Source organism: Crassostrea angulata, chromosome 2 (assembly GCF_025612915.1).
Source record: "Crassostrea angulata isolate pt1a10 chromosome 2, ASM2561291v2, whole genome shotgun sequence".
Classification (NCBI taxonomy): Eukaryota; Metazoa; Mollusca; class Bivalvia; order Ostreida; family Ostreidae; genus Magallana; species Magallana angulata.
Window position 1 is genome coordinate 67,010,201 of NC_069112.1, and position 18,130 is coordinate 67,028,330.

General features: G+C 33.2%; 1 pseudogene; it reads left to right on the top strand.

The window, feature by feature from the left end:
- Positions 1-3,974: 3,974 nt before the first annotated feature.
- On the top strand, positions 3,975-8,501 carry LOC128172663 (uncharacterized; annotated as a pseudogene).
- The last annotated feature ends 9,629 nt before the right edge of the window (positions 8,502-18,130 follow it).

Here is an 18,130-nt window from a genome sequence, read left to right on the forward strand (position 1 = left end):
TGAATGTAATAAAGTCATATCAACAAAATATGACTGAAACCTAGGGAAACTGTGAGCTCTGTATCTTGCTTATAATTCTACGATTGACGCTGAAATTTTGGTTGAACATTAGAAATTCTATATGAATTAGAGTATGTTAAATACTTGTACTTGTACTTGTACAAACAAAATAAAAGAATGATATTCTGTATATACCTACTCTCTGGGGTCCCCTCATTATACAATAAATAATGTGAAATCTACATCAATTTTGATAGTTTTTCAGACACGAGTAAATAAAAACGACTTCTTTAAAACAGTTTCCATAGTTTTGACACATTTCTGTTATGGGGATAAAATAATTATCGCTATTCCTAAGAAAATATCACAGCGGAAAATTATCCTGGTTTGTACGTGAGGTAAATAACAGTCATTTAATTATAATGGAGAAGATAAATAAAACTTTTGAATGTTTTAATTTGAGGAATTGAGCACATTGAGGTACAATTTTCTTCTTCACATCTGTACATGTAGGATTTTTAAAATAAAATACAATAACTATTATATATATTTTTTTAAATACAATAACAAGTAAGTAGTTGATGAAACAAATGTACCTATATGCTCTCATATATTTTGATCGCTTTACAAAGTGTGGGGGGGGGGGGGGGGGGAGGGGCAGAACGAAAATATAGGGAATTGGAAGTTTTATACAACTTAACAGTGTACCCCTACCAAATGTTTAGTTTTATATCTTGCGTAGGATTTTCTTATTCTGGTAAAAAATAGTATTTCATAAAGGTACAATGTCAAATATTACGTGTATGCAAAAATAAGTGTAAAATTCGAATACTTGACAATATTTATTTTTTGTTATTCTACCGAGGGACCATATGGCACAATATCTTTTGAACGCCAATTGTTGCTCAGGTGAGCGATGTGGCCCCATGGGCCTCTTGTTTTATTTACAATTCTAGATTTTTTTGTATTTGTATATGTTCCAAACCTTTATAATTCTGTTCAATTCTTTGTTATTAGTTAGACTAACTTAGACTAGTAACATGAAAGAAGGTGTTGCAGTTTCTATGCTTATTTTTCCCAAAGGAGTTGCAGATAAAATAGAAAAATCAAATATACAGAATTTGATGTGATTTTTTTTTCCATGCAACATTGTACATAAATCAGTGTAGAATTTTATTTGGGAAGTTTTTACTAACTTATTTAAGACCATGAAATAAGTTTTAAAATGGTTACACAGACAAATATAGCAGAATTCACGCCATATAAAAGGGAAATCCTCATCATTGTGAAAAAATGCCTCCTTGAAACAAAAATAATTTTACCTTAACGTTTTAAGTAAGACAAATTCTTATAATCTGTCATTTCTGATTTTTGTTTCAAAGAGGCATATTTTAATAAACCTGACTTTTTGAAAAAATCGTTAATACCTTTGAAGTCTAAAAACGACTATTAAATGTTCCGTACTTAATTCATGTCTAGATTAGTCGAGTGGTAACGCAGTTACAATAGACTAATACCGTGTCTTATATTTTTGACTGGGTTCGAATCCCGAAAAAGTTGGAATTTTTTGTAAAAATTTATTTCTTCTTATTTCTAATCGCATGGAAAGGTAATGTATAGAGATAATCTAAGAATGTCGGAATAAAGTTATTTAAACTCTTATATTTTTTAACATAACTGTGTGAAGTCCCCGTTAAAAACCATTTTCTTCGGAATTAGAGATTTTGAGGTGGATCCCTACTCAGACGCGTCATCAATTTAGCAGATACAAGCCTTAAAATCAAAAACGATATTTGTTCGGATTTACCGTTTTTTGCCCTAATTTTTAATGTTTAATTGATAATTCTGAATTTGATAGAAGCAGTCAAATGTAAATAATGTCTACAAGTATATAAATGATTAGATCATATTGAAGTCCAATAGTTGGAAATCGTGAATTGTTGTACTGAGATTTTAGTACGTTTGTGTTTATATATGCAGAGGAAAGGTACTGTTTATCCAAAAAATTGATTTGTACTCAATACATGTAGTTTTGAAAGAAGAATTGTAGGGTTTATCAAAGCAAAGAAATAAAATTCTGTTTTCTGATATGTTGTTAAGTTGTGTTCGTGACACTTTTTTAGCTGCATGTGATAAGGGGGTATATGTGTTTTAAAGGTCGTAGAAAAAAAAAACATGTGAAGTCCTATATTTGTTTTGCTTTATAGTTGCAGTAGACATAAATATAATATTTTAAAGTTTAAAAAATGGTGTTTAACCATAAAATTTTAAAGATAAGTTAAAAAATGTGAAATTATGTAAAAATTTTGAAATAGCATTTTTGTAACATTAATTTAAAAATTCAATTTTAATCAATCAAATAATAATAATCACACCTGTTATTACTTTTTTACATTATTAATGATTAAATAAAACATTTGAATCTTTGTTTTGCTTTGATATTTTTTTAATATGAGCCAAATAATGATTTTGGTTAAAATCATATGATCGAAGAAGGGGGTATGCATCTTCTGGAGACACTAGTGATAAAAGTAAATAGTTAAAGCATGTATTTTGGGGGCTTTTTTAAAACATAAGGTATTATTCTACTGGATTAATGGAAAAAAACCTTACTTTAACCACAAAAATCTGAGTAGGGACCTACCTTAAAGCAATGTACTTAGTATACATCAATGTAGAAAGTAGATTTTCCACCCTTTTTATGAAATAGTGGATATGCTGATTTCAAAGATACATGTACAGGTTGTTAACAGCAAACAAAATCATTTTAGAAAGTTTGAATGGGTGATGAAGCAATAGGTTACTGAAAACATGTACGTAGGAAATTGTACTTTTTACTAGACTTAGCGTTTATTTACATACTATAGACACATAGAAACATATACAACTCTGACGGATTTAAAGAGCAAAAATAAGAAAACTTTTCATGTATTTCAAGAATGATATTTTAAACACGCTGGACAGTAGATATCAAATTGAGATATGTTAAAGCAATATAAGCTGTCGGCGACGGTATTTTTTTTTAAATCGCCAAAAGCATTCTAAAACAATTTAGCCACATTAAAACATAACATATCAAAATGATGCTACCTGCTATTAAGTCTAAAACTCGTTTAATACGTGAAAATGAGCTCAGCGAGAATTTTTGTCTTGCAAGACAATATTTCACTGACGTATTCAGAAATATGCAAGTGACCCTAGGTCAGACACTCGGACAGTGGGGTACGCATGCGTAGATCGTCGGAGGAGATAAGAAAAGATGTCGGGAAAACGTGGAGCGAAGTTAAAACTAACGGATTCAGCAAGGAAGAGGAATAAAAAAGAAGCAAATGCCAGACTTAACGAAAACAAAATCTTTATCGGAGATCAGTATGATCGATGGACGGAATTACGGACGAATTTGTGTTTGAAAACAAATGTCGAACTTGCAAAGATGCTACTTGATAAGTAAGTGTAAACATTGTTTATATATAATGTAAATAAGCCCATTTTCTTCAAGATTGTTGCATGCAATATTTTTAAACACTTCAGTTCTCAGTCCCCCATGTTTATTAACCCCATTTCAGTGATTGTTGCTGTAGATGAACATAGTAAACAAAAATATTCGTCAGTCATTCGGTAAACTTTGTGAGGTACGGAAGGGGAAATTTTATCGGGGGAAAATAGCCTACATGCATTTCATTAATTTTTTTTAGTTACAAAGATGTTCAAAAATGAGACCAGAGTACCTGCGCGAAATGAATTTATTCCTTGTGTTACGTCAACGCCTGGTCCATCAGTTGTACAGAAAATGTGTGTAGTGGAATCTGAATTATTAGACATTTCACCAGATGAAGTTGGAAAAGAGTAAGATTTTAATAGCTATACATGTTGCACTTGAGTGACATTTCAATTTTGAGAAATATTTAATCAAGGATTATATAAATGATTTCGTAAACTTATAATAACAAACCATTTTCAGTGGAGAAAGTGCTATGTCAGGCATTGAGGAACTTACACAACCAAGGATGAAAAGACTTAAGCAACTTTCAGACAGTTTATGGATCCTTTTAGGTATCTAAAAGCATTACTCTGTTAAATTGGATTCACTTGTTTCTTAATTAAATCATTATTAAATGTATTATTAATTCTATTGATTTCAATATTTTATGCAATTTCTATTGTAGAATTACATTGAGTGCCTCAGAACTGACTTGTGACCAGGATGACTCCTCTGAAGATGAAGAGCCTAGCTTTCATCTATCATTTAAGTAATTATTATAATATGTACAAAGTTTAGGCACAGATGAAAAAATAGTTGATTATTAGAAATAAATACAAGATATTTGTTTATCCAAAAGATAACAATTCAATTTTGATTTTTTACTAAGGACTTGATTATGGCATAATCTCAGAGGAACCAGAAGAAAATGAAGAGGAGGAAGAAAGTGTAGGTAGACATTCTGAGTGTAATGTGCAAGTGATCCGAAGTCATAATGAGATAAATCAGCTAATTAACGATCGCCCAGCCATCGTCTATCTAAACCCACTGGTTGCCTTGGCAGAAACTAAAGTGCCTAGAATTTGCAGTGTGAGAGAGGCTGAGGTGTAAATTTTATCAGAAGTTGTATCTTCAGCAGTGTACCTAAGATGGGTAAATCAACTTTTAATTTTGCTTTAAAAATATTTCAATAAAAAGTATATATTATAATATATCTCCTTTCCGGTTTCAAAACTACGTATCGAAGTTTCATTTCAGGTCTGCACAAACAATCATGAGGTTCACAAAGGGTGTTCGCAACTACTTCTAAACAGGCGGGTCCACAGTGGAGATGTGTTGCTTTCAACAGCACTACTGGCCTCTGGAAACAACTTCCAAAAAATTACCCTGTTTGCTAAGTTCCTGAAGCTTCCTATCTTGTCTTCTTCATTTGTTAAAATCCAAAGAACATATGTAACCCTTTCAATTGAAGAAATTTGGACTACCAAATTAAATTTTTGAAGAATTCAGAGGCAAAGATATTGTTGTTCTTGGTTAGTATAGTCAAATGCTTTTATAAATAAGTTTAGTATGTCGTTGACCCTTTATAATTACAATCCTTTCAACTACATGCGTCTAAAAAAAATTTTGGTGTAGGAGATGGTTGCATGGACAGTCCAGGTCACTCTGCATGGTACTGCACGTACACGTTTATGGAAATCGAGACCCTTAAAATACTAGTGACAATGGACAAGAAAATGACAGGACGAAAAAGTGCCATCTTTGAAAAAGCATGTTTTCTAAAGAGCCTGCATTTTTTTTTTTTAGAAAAAGGAATACATGTAGAAATATGAGGCACAGTTTTTTTGTCAACCAGTTTATCAAACTTACATTTGTTAATTTATGCATGCATGTTTTAGATTCTGAGCACTATATCTCCAGTATCAATATATGGAATAGAAGGTGAAGCCGACACAGGGAAAGAAAAGCGCACTGTCAGAGAAGTCAGTGGTCCATCTGAAAACTGTTCTGTATCAGCTGGGTTGATAGTTACAGGTTTGAATATTATATGACGTATAATTTTTCCTTATCCATATGTGTGTTTGTTCTCTACAAAATGACTGTTTAGTAACTGTATAATTGGTTAAAAATCTAAAAATTTAGCTTTGCATTTATTTTGTAATATTTCTATCTGTTAGTAGGCTATATGTAAAATTCAAATCAATTGAACTTCTGTTATAGTTGAAGTTTGACAGAATATAATAATATTTTTTATTGTCAAATATAGAATTTACCTATTATTACGATTAGAGTTTTTAAATGCAAAGATTTGATTTTGAAAGCAGAAACTGTACAGGTGGATGTTGATGCTCAACAGTAAAGCTCAACATCCAGTGAAGTTGAAGATTGGGGTATGTTCTCTCATTGTACATCTTGAAAAAGTATTCAAAATTTAGATCATGGCAGTGCTATGTTTGAACATACTTTATGTCAAGAGTATTTATGATGAAAACTAACGAGGCAAAAATACAAGTATATCAGATTAAAGTGTGTATCATTGTCACATTTCATATGGTTTATTCCGGCTTACATAGTATTTATTCTCTATATGCCAAAAACTTGAACCTTTTTTCATTATTTTTAAATTAATAAAGGACACTTAGAAAACTAAAATCTTGTTTTGTTAAATTCAAATTCTTTTTTAAGACTTATTTTTTTTAAATTTAAAACCCTTTTATATTTCTTCCCCATGAGTTTAAAAAGCAATGCATTTTACATATAATAAACAATTCAGTTTATACATTATGTAATAATAAATTCATAACAGTAGGATATAATAAAGCAAAGTACAGTTACAGTTTTAACAAATAACAATACGTCTCGTGTTTTTTTATGCAACCAATGTTGATAAGATCACTGTATATGTAAGCACCAAGGCCTTTGATAACGCTTTATTACATGATCGGTATTATCGCTATAGGTGAAATGACCGAGAATAACAAGATATTTACTGAAATCCACAAAAGAGAGTTAGCGAGCTTTCAGCCCTTCGATGTACACATGATCCGCAGGAAGCAGCATCACAGGCACCTTCACCACCGCCTGCCCCTCGTCACAGGCGAAGAGTGAAGTCATGTCAATGCCTAGACAACTCCCTAAAGGAGAAGATGACAAAGCTGTTGTTCGGCCAACCCAATCGTCACCCCCTGCTGAGGAGGAGGACGAAAAGCACATAGTTACATTCAGCATAAACTAGGCCCCTTTGCAACCTGTGCCCCAGGGAGAGTCGCCGTTTTATCGCTGTGTTAAACCCCCGGACTGTTACTACATAGTGGAAGAGGAAATCTCCCCTATATGTACACTTTTTCACCAGGGGCTCAGGCATTCAACTTGGCATACCGGAATTGCCATCTATGCCGGGGGTGTTGCAGCTGCATGAGACAACTAGTAATTACACTACACATGAAAGTGCATTTGTTCTAAAATACTATGTGCTTCGACAAATTGCTCCCATAAAATAATGAATATTGAGCTTCAAATTATTGGCTATTTAAGGAATGAACTCTCCAAAACTTTTTCAGATGAATCTTCTTTCAAAATTCTTACCATGCATGAAAGGATTTAATTAATATTTCAATTTCAGATATTTTGAGGAAAGCATTGCAAGCATTTCAGGAAGATGTCAATTGGGCCTTGCAATCTATAGAATCACAACCAGGTGAGAATTCTGACTATGGTAACTAGGGCGATAGTTGTCGGAAATTGATGTCTAATGAAGATGACTCTGTTTATATCTTCTTCTGTAGGTGATCACCCTCATCAGTCAGATGTAGAGTTTAATGGTGGAGAGTCACATCATCATAAGAAATGAAAGCTGCTCACCATCAAAAACATACAAAATCAGAACTCAAGCTTTGGAGGAATTTTACCTGGAAATAAATATCAGGAAGGAATTCATGTTCAGGGCACAGCACATGGAATGACCATTATTGAATTGTAAGTTTAATCATTTTTTAATAATAATGACTTTAGTCTTCTTAATATATACAAATGTTAATGTGTTAAAATTTTAAATATTTCCACTACATGCGTCTAAAAAATTTTTTGGTGAAGGAGATGGTTGCATGGACAGTCCAGGTCACTCTGCACAGTACTGCACCTACACTATGGAAAATGAGACCCATAAAATACTATGCCTAGTGACAATTGACAAGAGAATGACAGGAAGAAAGAATGCCATCCTTGAAAAAGCATGTTTTCAAAAGGGTCTGCAGTTTCTTTTAGAAAAAAGATTACATGTAGTGGAAGTTGTAATAGATGCACATGTGCAGGTTGAAGCACTAATGAGTAAGTGCTTTCGGAAAAATCATTTTAAGCGGATTAGTTCGGGTTAGAAATACAATTAACATGGTATACCAGTACAATTCAATTAAAAAAAATACTTTTGACTTTATTTAGTAGTACATTTATAATAATGTCATTTGTACCAACATTTTTTTTATTTCAGAAAAATATTACCCATAAATAAAGCATTCCTTCGACATATGTCACGGGTCTAAAAATCTAGAGAAAAAAATAATAAAGGTAAGACAATTCAGTTTATTAATATAAGAATGATGATATTGAGAAAATAAAAAAATGAAGTTGATAAACTAAATGTTACATTATAATTATTTTCAGGCTGGGCAAGAAAAATCCAAAAAACCAATATTACAGTGGACAAGGGATATAGTTAACCATTTTTTGTTCTGTTCCTCCGTTGCAAATACAGAGGAAGAGTTTATTGTAAGTTTGATTATTTAGTTAACTAGATTCCATATAATCAGTTATCGGTTAAATATGAGTAAAACAGCATTTTAACAATGTTCCTGTCCTTCTTTTCAGGGCATTTGGTTTGGAGTCATGCACCATGTGGTAAATGAGCATATAGAGCAGGTGCGAAAAGTTAATGCCAGTGTAATGATTTTACTTCCGGATTGAAATGTATCCTGTGTTTAACCAATCAGATGCCTCCATTTTTGACCAATCAGTGATAATCAGTATACCCAATAGAAATGATGCATGATTAGACCAATCAGTGAGAACTTGCAGGGGATCTATACAGCCACCCTATCATTCTTAGTCAGTCTTCTGCCGGTGAACGACTCAACCGGTCTTCTGGCGAAACTCTTCGGTTAGAGTTCTACAGAACAGGGATTTGAGCTGTCTCGGAAAGCAACAGAATTTTTAGCTAGACCACTCAGTTCTTAACCGTGCTTCTGTAACTTGTGTCTTAGTGACTTGATAGTGTCTTTGTGACTTTGATTGTGTCTTGGTGACTTTCGACTGACTGTGTATTGGTGAATTGATAGTGGTTGTGTAGCACAGTGGTAGCAAACATAATTGTTTGTTTAAATCCACAGTCTAAGGATAGTTGATTATAGGTTAATTTTGTATTTTGATTCTTGTTAGTTGTTCTACAATCAAATAGCCAAGGTAGGCCCTAGGAAAATCTTATTTTTACTGCGTGTTCTATTGGCAGTTGAAGTCTTCGTTGTATTTGTTCATTCTTACTTGATTCTTAGGAAGGAAACCTAAGCGAATTCACGAATTATAAACTTATTATTTTATTTGTAACTTGAAAAACCGTTACAAATTTGGTGGCAGCGGTGTTTGTATATCAAGTAAAATCTCTTGTTTTATTTCAAACGTAGTGATCGCCGTGAAATAGATATGAAGTAAATTTCAGTTTATTAGATGTTTTTATGCTAGTGAAGTTAAGAGGTTGTATAATTTGTTGAATAAAGTCCATGTAATTGTTTCATTTTTATCGACGATTGTTTATGACATTTTATGGTGGCATTATCTAAAACGTGGCTATGACTAACATAGACGACATAGACAAAGAGATATCTTTTATTGAACAAAAACTTCAAGAGTTAAAAAATGAAAGTTTCAATATTCATAACGCTAGTGCTATAGATAAAGTAAACTCTGACACTCATGAGCCACAAACGAATAAAAAACCACGAGATTCGGGATTTGTGTCGGATTCTTCAGTTATAGACTATCACGGCGATGTAAATCCTAAAACACGCCCTACTGCAAAAGTATCATGGCAAGATGAGTTGATGCCGGGTGCAAGATCGCCTTATGACAAATACGACCAAGATCATTTTGCGTCAACCCCATTATCACAATACGAACCAGAAAGTAACATTACACATCGCAGAAAATCTGGTCGGTTTAATGCAGTGGATGAAAATAAGAATACAAGAGACTTAGGAGATAAAAAGTCTCAGTCACATATCAAACCTGCAACATTTGATGGCACAGGATCCTGGTTGGATTATCGTTCACATTTTGATGCATGTGCCATGCTTAATAATTGGAATGAGCGAGAAAAGGGACTCTGTTTAGCAGTTTCCTTGAGAGATCAGGCTCAGGGTGTTTTAGTGTTTTTCTGAAACACGATTATGCACTTTTAGTGATTGCCCTTGAATAAAGATTCTCACCCTCAAATCAAACCGATCTCTGTAGAACCCAATTGAGGGAACGCAAACAGAAAGCAACAGAAACTTTGCCAGAGCTCGGACAGTCAATAAGAAGGCTAACTAAACCTAGCTTATCCTACAGCTCCAGGAGATGTTAGAGAAACTTTGGCAAAGGAGCAATTCGTAGATGCTCTTATAGACTCCGATATGAGGTTACGGGTAAAACAAGCAAGGCCATTAAACCTCAATGATGCGATTCGGCATGCTGTAGAATTAGAAGCAATTGTAAAATCAGATCGTAAAATGCTAGAAGCAGAGTCTCATTTAAGACCATTGCAAACGAATAAGTCTGAAAGTGTTCAAGTGACATCTTCAGATTCTCTTCAGGTTTTTAGCTCACCTGAGCTGAAAGCTCAAGTGAGCTATTCTGATCACTTTTTGTCCGTCGTCCGTCCGTCCGTCCGTCCGTCCGTCTGTCTGTCCGTCTGTAAACTTTTTACATTTTGAACTTCTTCTCTAAAACCGCTTATCCAATTTTAACCAAATTTGGCACAAAGCATCCTTATGGGAGGGCGAATATAAATTGCAGAAATAAAAGTCAGATCTGTATTCAAAGCGGAGAAAACCTTGAAACTGTAAAAAAAAGGGGGGTGCATTTTAAAAAATCTTCTTCTCAAGAACTACTGATTCCAATTCAACGTTGTTTAGCATAAATTATCCTTATGGGAAGGAAAATATAAATTGCAAAAATTAAGGTCTAATTATGTTTCAAATCTGAGTTATTACGAAAATAATAATAAAGGAAATGCGTGTTTCAATCAGTTTAATAGCTTCGGATTCGGCATTCGGTAAAATGGGTAGACAAGACTTGGCCTGGGCAAAACAAAAGATTGGCAGTTATTAATCTGCCAATCTCATTAAAATTTCAGGATATTTGATGGACCAGTATATTTGTATTTGCTGTAAATATTGCTGCAAAATAATGCGTATTTGGAATTGACGATTGCCGATCTGCCCCGGCTTTTATTTTGCCACGGCCCTGGTTTGCGTACCCATTTTACCAAGACTCGTATTCCATACATCTAAAACGAGGTTCTTTGTTTAAAGCAGCCATGACATTATACGAAAAAGGGTCGATCTGACTATGATGAATTTGCTTGTTGTGCAACAGTTCGCGAATGAAGGGAGAGTTTTGAAACATGCAAAATGTATTTGTGCCGATTTTGTGAAGTAAATTGAGGCTAAATATTTCAATGCGTTGACAGTTTTCACACATGACGTTGGTGTTAGCTTGTTCTGATTTTCGTTTCGTTTTCATTATTTATGCTTTGTAACCTGGGAACTATCGTCTGTATTTCGTGATTTTTACGTATCAAACATAGACTTCGGTAAATCAAACAGTTAACTGTTTACCTGCGCAAATTAGGCAAAATCTGATGTATCAAAAAAGTACTGAAATACAATTCATTCTAACGGTAATTCGGCATTATATTTTGCGTAATGGTACATTAATGCAATAGGTTTTGTTGAGATGCTCGGCATTTTCTCGAGTTTATTCAGTTTAAATATAGTTTGATATCGCTGTCGGAAATATGTAGGTATATACATGTACATGTATATAAATGATTCATTTCGAAAAAATAAATTGTTCTTTATTTGTTATAGTGCATGTTTCTTGTGTTTTATATAATTGTTTACAATTTCTATTTACTAACCATATTTGAGTGTTAAGCTTCGAATTATAAGCAAGATACAGAGATTTGCTCACAATTCTATGTTTGTACACAGATCTTACAAGAGGCCCATGGGCCACATCGCTCACCTGAGGAACAATAGTTATGATAAAATCAGCTCAATGGAGTCATAATACAAACTATCTGGACAATGTACAATAATACATGTAGATCCTGTATAAATAAAATCAATTTTCCCCTGGATATTCTTATGTTTATAATCATTAGTCCCTGTTCTAACAGGATGATTTTATAGTCATATCATATGTTGAGCATTGCAGTTCTCAAAAAGATCCCTAACAATAGTTTATATATGGGATATAAACGTACATCAAACTCTGAACCTTCTCGTGAGGCCAAAGAATTGTCCTTGGGCCAAAGTCTTAACAATTATAAAGAATCATCTGGCTGATTAGTTTCTGAGAAGATTTTTAAAGATTTACCCTATATATTCCTTTGTTAAACTTTGACCCCCCCCCCCCCCCGATTGTGGCCCCACCCTACCCCTGGGGATCATTATTTTCACAACTCTGAATCTACACTATCTGAGGATGCTTTCACACAAGTTTCAGCTTTCCTGACTGATTAGTTTCTGAGAAGAAGATTTTTAAAGATTTACTCTGTTTATTCCTATGTAAAACATTGACCTCCCATTGTGGCCCAAACCTACCCCCAGGGGTCATGATTTTCACAAATTTGAATCTACACTACCTGAGGATGCTTCCACACAAGTTTCAGTTTTCCTGGCTGGTTTCTGAGAAGAAGATTTTTAAAGATTTACTCTATATAATCATATGTTAAACTTCGACCCCCCATTGTGGCCCCAACCTACCCCCAGGGGTTATTATTTTCACAACTTTGAATCTACACTATCTGAGGATGCTTCCACACAAGTTCCAGCTTTGCCGGCGGATTAGTTTCTGTGAAGATTTTAAATGATTTACTGTATATATTCCTATGTAAAACTTCGATCCCCCATTATGGCCCCACCCTACCCTCGGGGGTCATGATTTTCACAACTGTGAATCTACACTACCTGAGGATGCTTCCACACAAGTCTCAGCTTTCCTGGCCGATTAGTTTCTGAGAAGAAGATTTTTAAAGATTTACTCTATATATTCATTTGTTAAACTTCGACCCCCCCCCCCCCCATTGTGGCCCCACCCTCAGGTGAGCTAAAAAGGTTAATTTTACAATTCAATAAGTTGGTTTCTGGAAGAACAGACTCTGTAAATTTTCGTAATAAATATTGACAATTTTTTTACTTTTTTAATCCGTAGATTTTAAGATCTGTGTACAAACATAGAATTGTGTGTATTAACATAGAATTGTGAGCAAATCTCTGTATCTTGCTTATAATTCGAAGCTTAACACTCAAATATGGTTAGTAAATAGAAATTGTAGGGTAACAATTAAACACAAGAAACATGCACTACATGTATAACAAATAAAGAACACAATTTATTTTTTCGAAATGAATCATATATATACATGTATATACCTACATATTTCCGTCAGCGATATCAAACTCTATTTAAACTGAATAAACTCGAGAAAATGCCGAGCATCTCAACAAAACATATTGCATAAATCTACCATTACGCAAAAGATAATGCCGTATTACCGATAGAATGAATTGTACTTCAGTACCCCTACATCAGATATTGCTTAATTTGCGCAGGTAAACTGTTAACTGTTTGATTTACCGAAGTCTCTGTTTTATTTGATACGTAAAAATCACGAAATACAGACGATAGTTCCCAGGTTACAAAGCATAAATAATGAAAACGAAACGAAAATCAGAACAAGCTAATACCAACGTCATGTGTGAAAACTGTCAACGCATTGAAATATTTAGCCTTAATTTACTTCACAAAATCGGCCCCAATATATTTTGCATGTTTCAAAAATTTCCCTTCATACGCGAACGGTTGCATTGCAAGTAAATTCATCATAGTTAAACAAAGAACCTCGTTTTAGAAGTATGGAATACGAGTCTTGGTAAAATGGGTATGCAAACCCGGGCCGTGGCAAAATAAAAGCCGGGGCAGATCGGCAATCGTCAATTCCAAATACGCATTATTTTGCAGCAATATTTACAGCGAATACAAATATACTGGTCCATCAAATATCCCGAAATTTTAATGAGATTGGCAGATTAATACCCGCCAATCTTTTGTTTTGCTCAGACCAAGTCTTGCCTACCCATTTTACCGTAGGTAATTCTTACCGTATGCCGAGCCCGAAGCTATTAAACTGATTGAAACACGCATTTCCTTTATTATTATTTTCGTAATATCTCAGATTTGAATCAGAATTAGCACTTAATTTTTGCAATTTATAGTTTCCTTCCCATAAGGATAATTTATGCTAAACTACGTTGAATTGAACTAATTAGTTCTTGAGAAGAAGATTTTTAAAAATGCACCCCCCTTTTTCTACAGTTTCAAGGTTTTCTCCGCTTTCAATACAGATCGGACTTTTATTTCTGCAATTTATATTCGCCCTCACATAAGGATGCTTTGTGCCAAATTTGGTTGAAATTTTGATTGCGGTTTTAGAGAAGAAGTTCAAAATGTGAAAAGTTTACAGACGGACAGACGGACAGACAGACGGACGGACAGACGGACGACGGACAAAATGTGATCAGAATAGCTCACTTGAGCTTTCAGCTCAGGTGAGCTAAAAAACTAAAGATTAAAAAACTAAAAAAAATTTCAATATTTATTAAGAAAATTTTCAAAGTCTCTTCTTCCAGAAACCAACTTCAACAACTTATTGCATTGTAAACTTAACCTTTTTTAGCTCACCTGAGCCAAAGTCTTCTCAAAAACTATTAGGCCAGGAAAGCTCAAATTTGAGTGGAAGCATCCTCAGATAGTGTAGATTCAAGTTTGTTCAAATCATGGTTCCCGGGGGTAGGGTGGGGCCACAATAGGGGGATCATGTTTTACATAAGAATATATAGAGACAATCTTTAAAAATCTTCTCAAAAACTAATAGGCCAGAAAAGTTCAAATTGAAATGAAAGCATCCTCAGGTAGTGTAGATTCAAGTTTGTTCAAATCATGATCCCCGGGGGTAGGGTGGGGCCACAATTGGGAGATCAAGTTTTACATAGGAATATATTGAGAAAATCTTTTAAAAATCTTCTTCTAAAAAATATTTGGCCAAGAAATCTCAAATTGGCATGTAACCATCCTTAGGAAGTGTAGATTCAAGTTTGTTCAAATCATGGTCCCTGGGGGTAGGGCGGGGTCACAATGGGGGATGAATTTTTATAGATAGAGAAAATCTTTAAAAGTCTTCTCAAAATTATTAGGCCAGGAAAGCCCAAATTTGAGTGTAAGCATCCCCAGATCGTATAGATTCAAGTTTGTTTAAATAATAGTCCAGGGGTAGGGTGAGGCCACAATGGGGGATGAATTTTTACTTAGGAATATATAGAGAAAATCTTTAAAAAATCTTCTTTTTAAAGAATTTTTGGCCAGAAAGGGTTTAAACTTGTGTAGAGGCATCCTCGGGTAGTGTAAATTCAAGTTTGCAAAATCACAGTCCCTAGTGGTAGGGCGGGACCGTGATGGCGGTTTGAATTTTTACATAGGAATATGAAGAGAAAATCTTTAAAACTATTCTGGGAACGTGTTCGGTTCAAAACTCAGTACTTAGTGTGAAAGCAAAGGTTATGCAGATTTAAGTCTGATGAAACCATGATTCCCTAGAGAAAAATGGGGCCATGAAATGGGGGGAGGGGGGGGGTATATAGGAATAGAGACAAATCTTCTTACAGGTACAACAACAAAAGGGGCTTGGTATTTACCAAAAAAATAAGAGGTTGATAAAAATTGGCAGATTTTCAATTTTTTTTAGCAAGATCTACTGTACTCAGTTGTCAAGATATTTTGATACTGTAATGCTAATTTGATCAGAATTAAGGCAATTTTTGCTCAGGTGAGCGATGTGGCCCCTGGGCCTCTTGTTGAAGAACTTAAGAACGAAATAGTAAACCTCCGAAAAGAAGTTAACGAAATGAAGTCAAACATGTCCCAAAAGTCCACACATATAAACAAAACCCAAACCTGTTGGCAACAGAAACTGCTATGTATGTTGCAACCACTATTGAAATAAAACCACTATTGAAATAAATTATTTCAATAGTGGTTGGGGATTATTTCATTTGAAGAATCACTTTGCAACCACTATTGAAATACAACTACTATCGAAGTAATTATATCAATAGTAGTTTGGGATGTATTTCATTTTAAGAGTCACTTTACAAACACTTTTAAAGACTAATGTTTAATTATTTTTTTTAATTGTAGACGAGAATGAACTTCTTAGAAATATTACTTTGTTATTACTATTGTAACACAAGAAACACTTTATCTAACGAACAATATCAGATACAAAATGTAGGTATTATACTTGCATATTTTACGGTATTAATAATCAAGACTAAAAGAAAATATGGTATAATGTTACAATTTTCACGGGTGTGCAAAAATATATAACCAATTCACGCAAGTTAAAATGCAAATAATTTTTTTTTCTCGAACAAACGATTGATTTCAAATTCACAATAAAGGTATTAAAAACTTATATTTTACAGTAATTATAACCGAGACTATCAATTTAACGTACCTTTTTTCGGATTTTTACTGTTGTGTGGAATGATGTATAGAATTGTTTTCATATTCTTTTCTTTACCTTTTTCTTTCTATTGATATATAATGTGAAAATCGTAAATTATTTGTACAAGAATTAACACATTGGAAATTACCGGAACTTCAACTCAAACCCCCTGTATATTAAAATAAATCAATTAAGGATATATGTAATCATAAACATCAATATTAAGATAAATTATTTCAATAGTGGTTAGTGATGAATTTTATTACGACCACTATTGAAATAAATTATTTCAATAGTGGTTGATGATGAATTTTATTACGACCACTATTGAAATAAATTACTTCTATAGTGGTTGATAATGAGTTTTATTACGACCACTGTTGAAATAAATTTTTTCAATAGTGGTTGGTTATGAAGCTTATTATGAGAAATAATTTGCAACCACTATTGAAATACAAACACCATTTAAAATAGTATATAACATACATCATTATAATAATCTTTATTGAAATATATTATGATAATCGTAATTGTATAGATGTATTTCAGTACAAGAATAACTGTGCAGTATTGGCAATAAATTTTATTTTACACATCACATTTATGATATTTTTTTTGTATAGGTCGTGGATGTACTTCATTTCAAGTATCAATTTGCAAATAGTAATTCGATATTTTTTTTTATAAATTATATATAATTGTTATTTCAATATATATATATATATATATATATATATATATATATATATATATATATATATATATATATATATATAACCGAATCTTGTCACTTAGGTGTAAACCGTCTGAGTTGTCACATAGGTGCCAATGGTTGTTTTCATAGGGAAAATGTATCTTTTAAGAGATTATTCATGATGACATCGGGAGAAAAGAAGATTTTAAGAAGAAAACATCTGAATTTCGGACAAAAAGAAAATTAACAAAAAAATGATTTAGCTTATACAATTTTCTTTGCACCTAAGTCCTTAGAAGTTATTACTGAATTTTTGCACCTAAGTTTAACTATCACATAGGTGCAAACGAAGGGAGAAAACCACTCCGGCCTTATTCTTGACTGACCATTTATTAATTTTTTATTAACATGTTGGGGGGGGGGTGTTAGGATAATTCTATTTTAAGTACACATTTTCACTATGAAAACATTAAACTATTTTCTAAACGATAAATTTTCATTTAATCCTTAAATGTTTATTATCACCAGCAATGAATTATTAAAATCATAATATGTGTGGTCAAGTAGTAACCACTGTGGGCCTTTTTAACCGTGTGTTGAATAAACACATTGACATTATTTAATTAAGTGTTTTATTTCATACCTACGCCGAACGCTCAACATAAACATAAATATCCTGTTATGAGTGATTTAATTGTGACTCTTGCAATTAACAACATCGAAAAATCATTAACAGAATACATAGCAAAATGTGATAATTATTATGTTAATATGTCATGTATTCTAATCATTCTTAATAAATTTCTGTAAAAAAAAATGCATCTTTTTATCCGACTCTAAGACTTAATCGATAGATTTGTGCTCATCGTTGTTTGCTAAATATACTTCAAAACAAAACACGTCATATCCGACTCGAATGTGGGTCAGATCTAACACGCTGCGTCGGGAGCGGATCAAGTGTGCTTTAATGCATAGAGGACATCTAAGCACATTTCTTAAGTGTTATTCTTTTTAAACTGTTGAACTTGGTATTGTTATAAACTTTTCCAATTGTCTAATAAATTAATCTGTTGATTAATGGTTTTTAATTTGATAAGTAATTGATTTATTTATTTAAAACTTTGATGAATAATTGGTT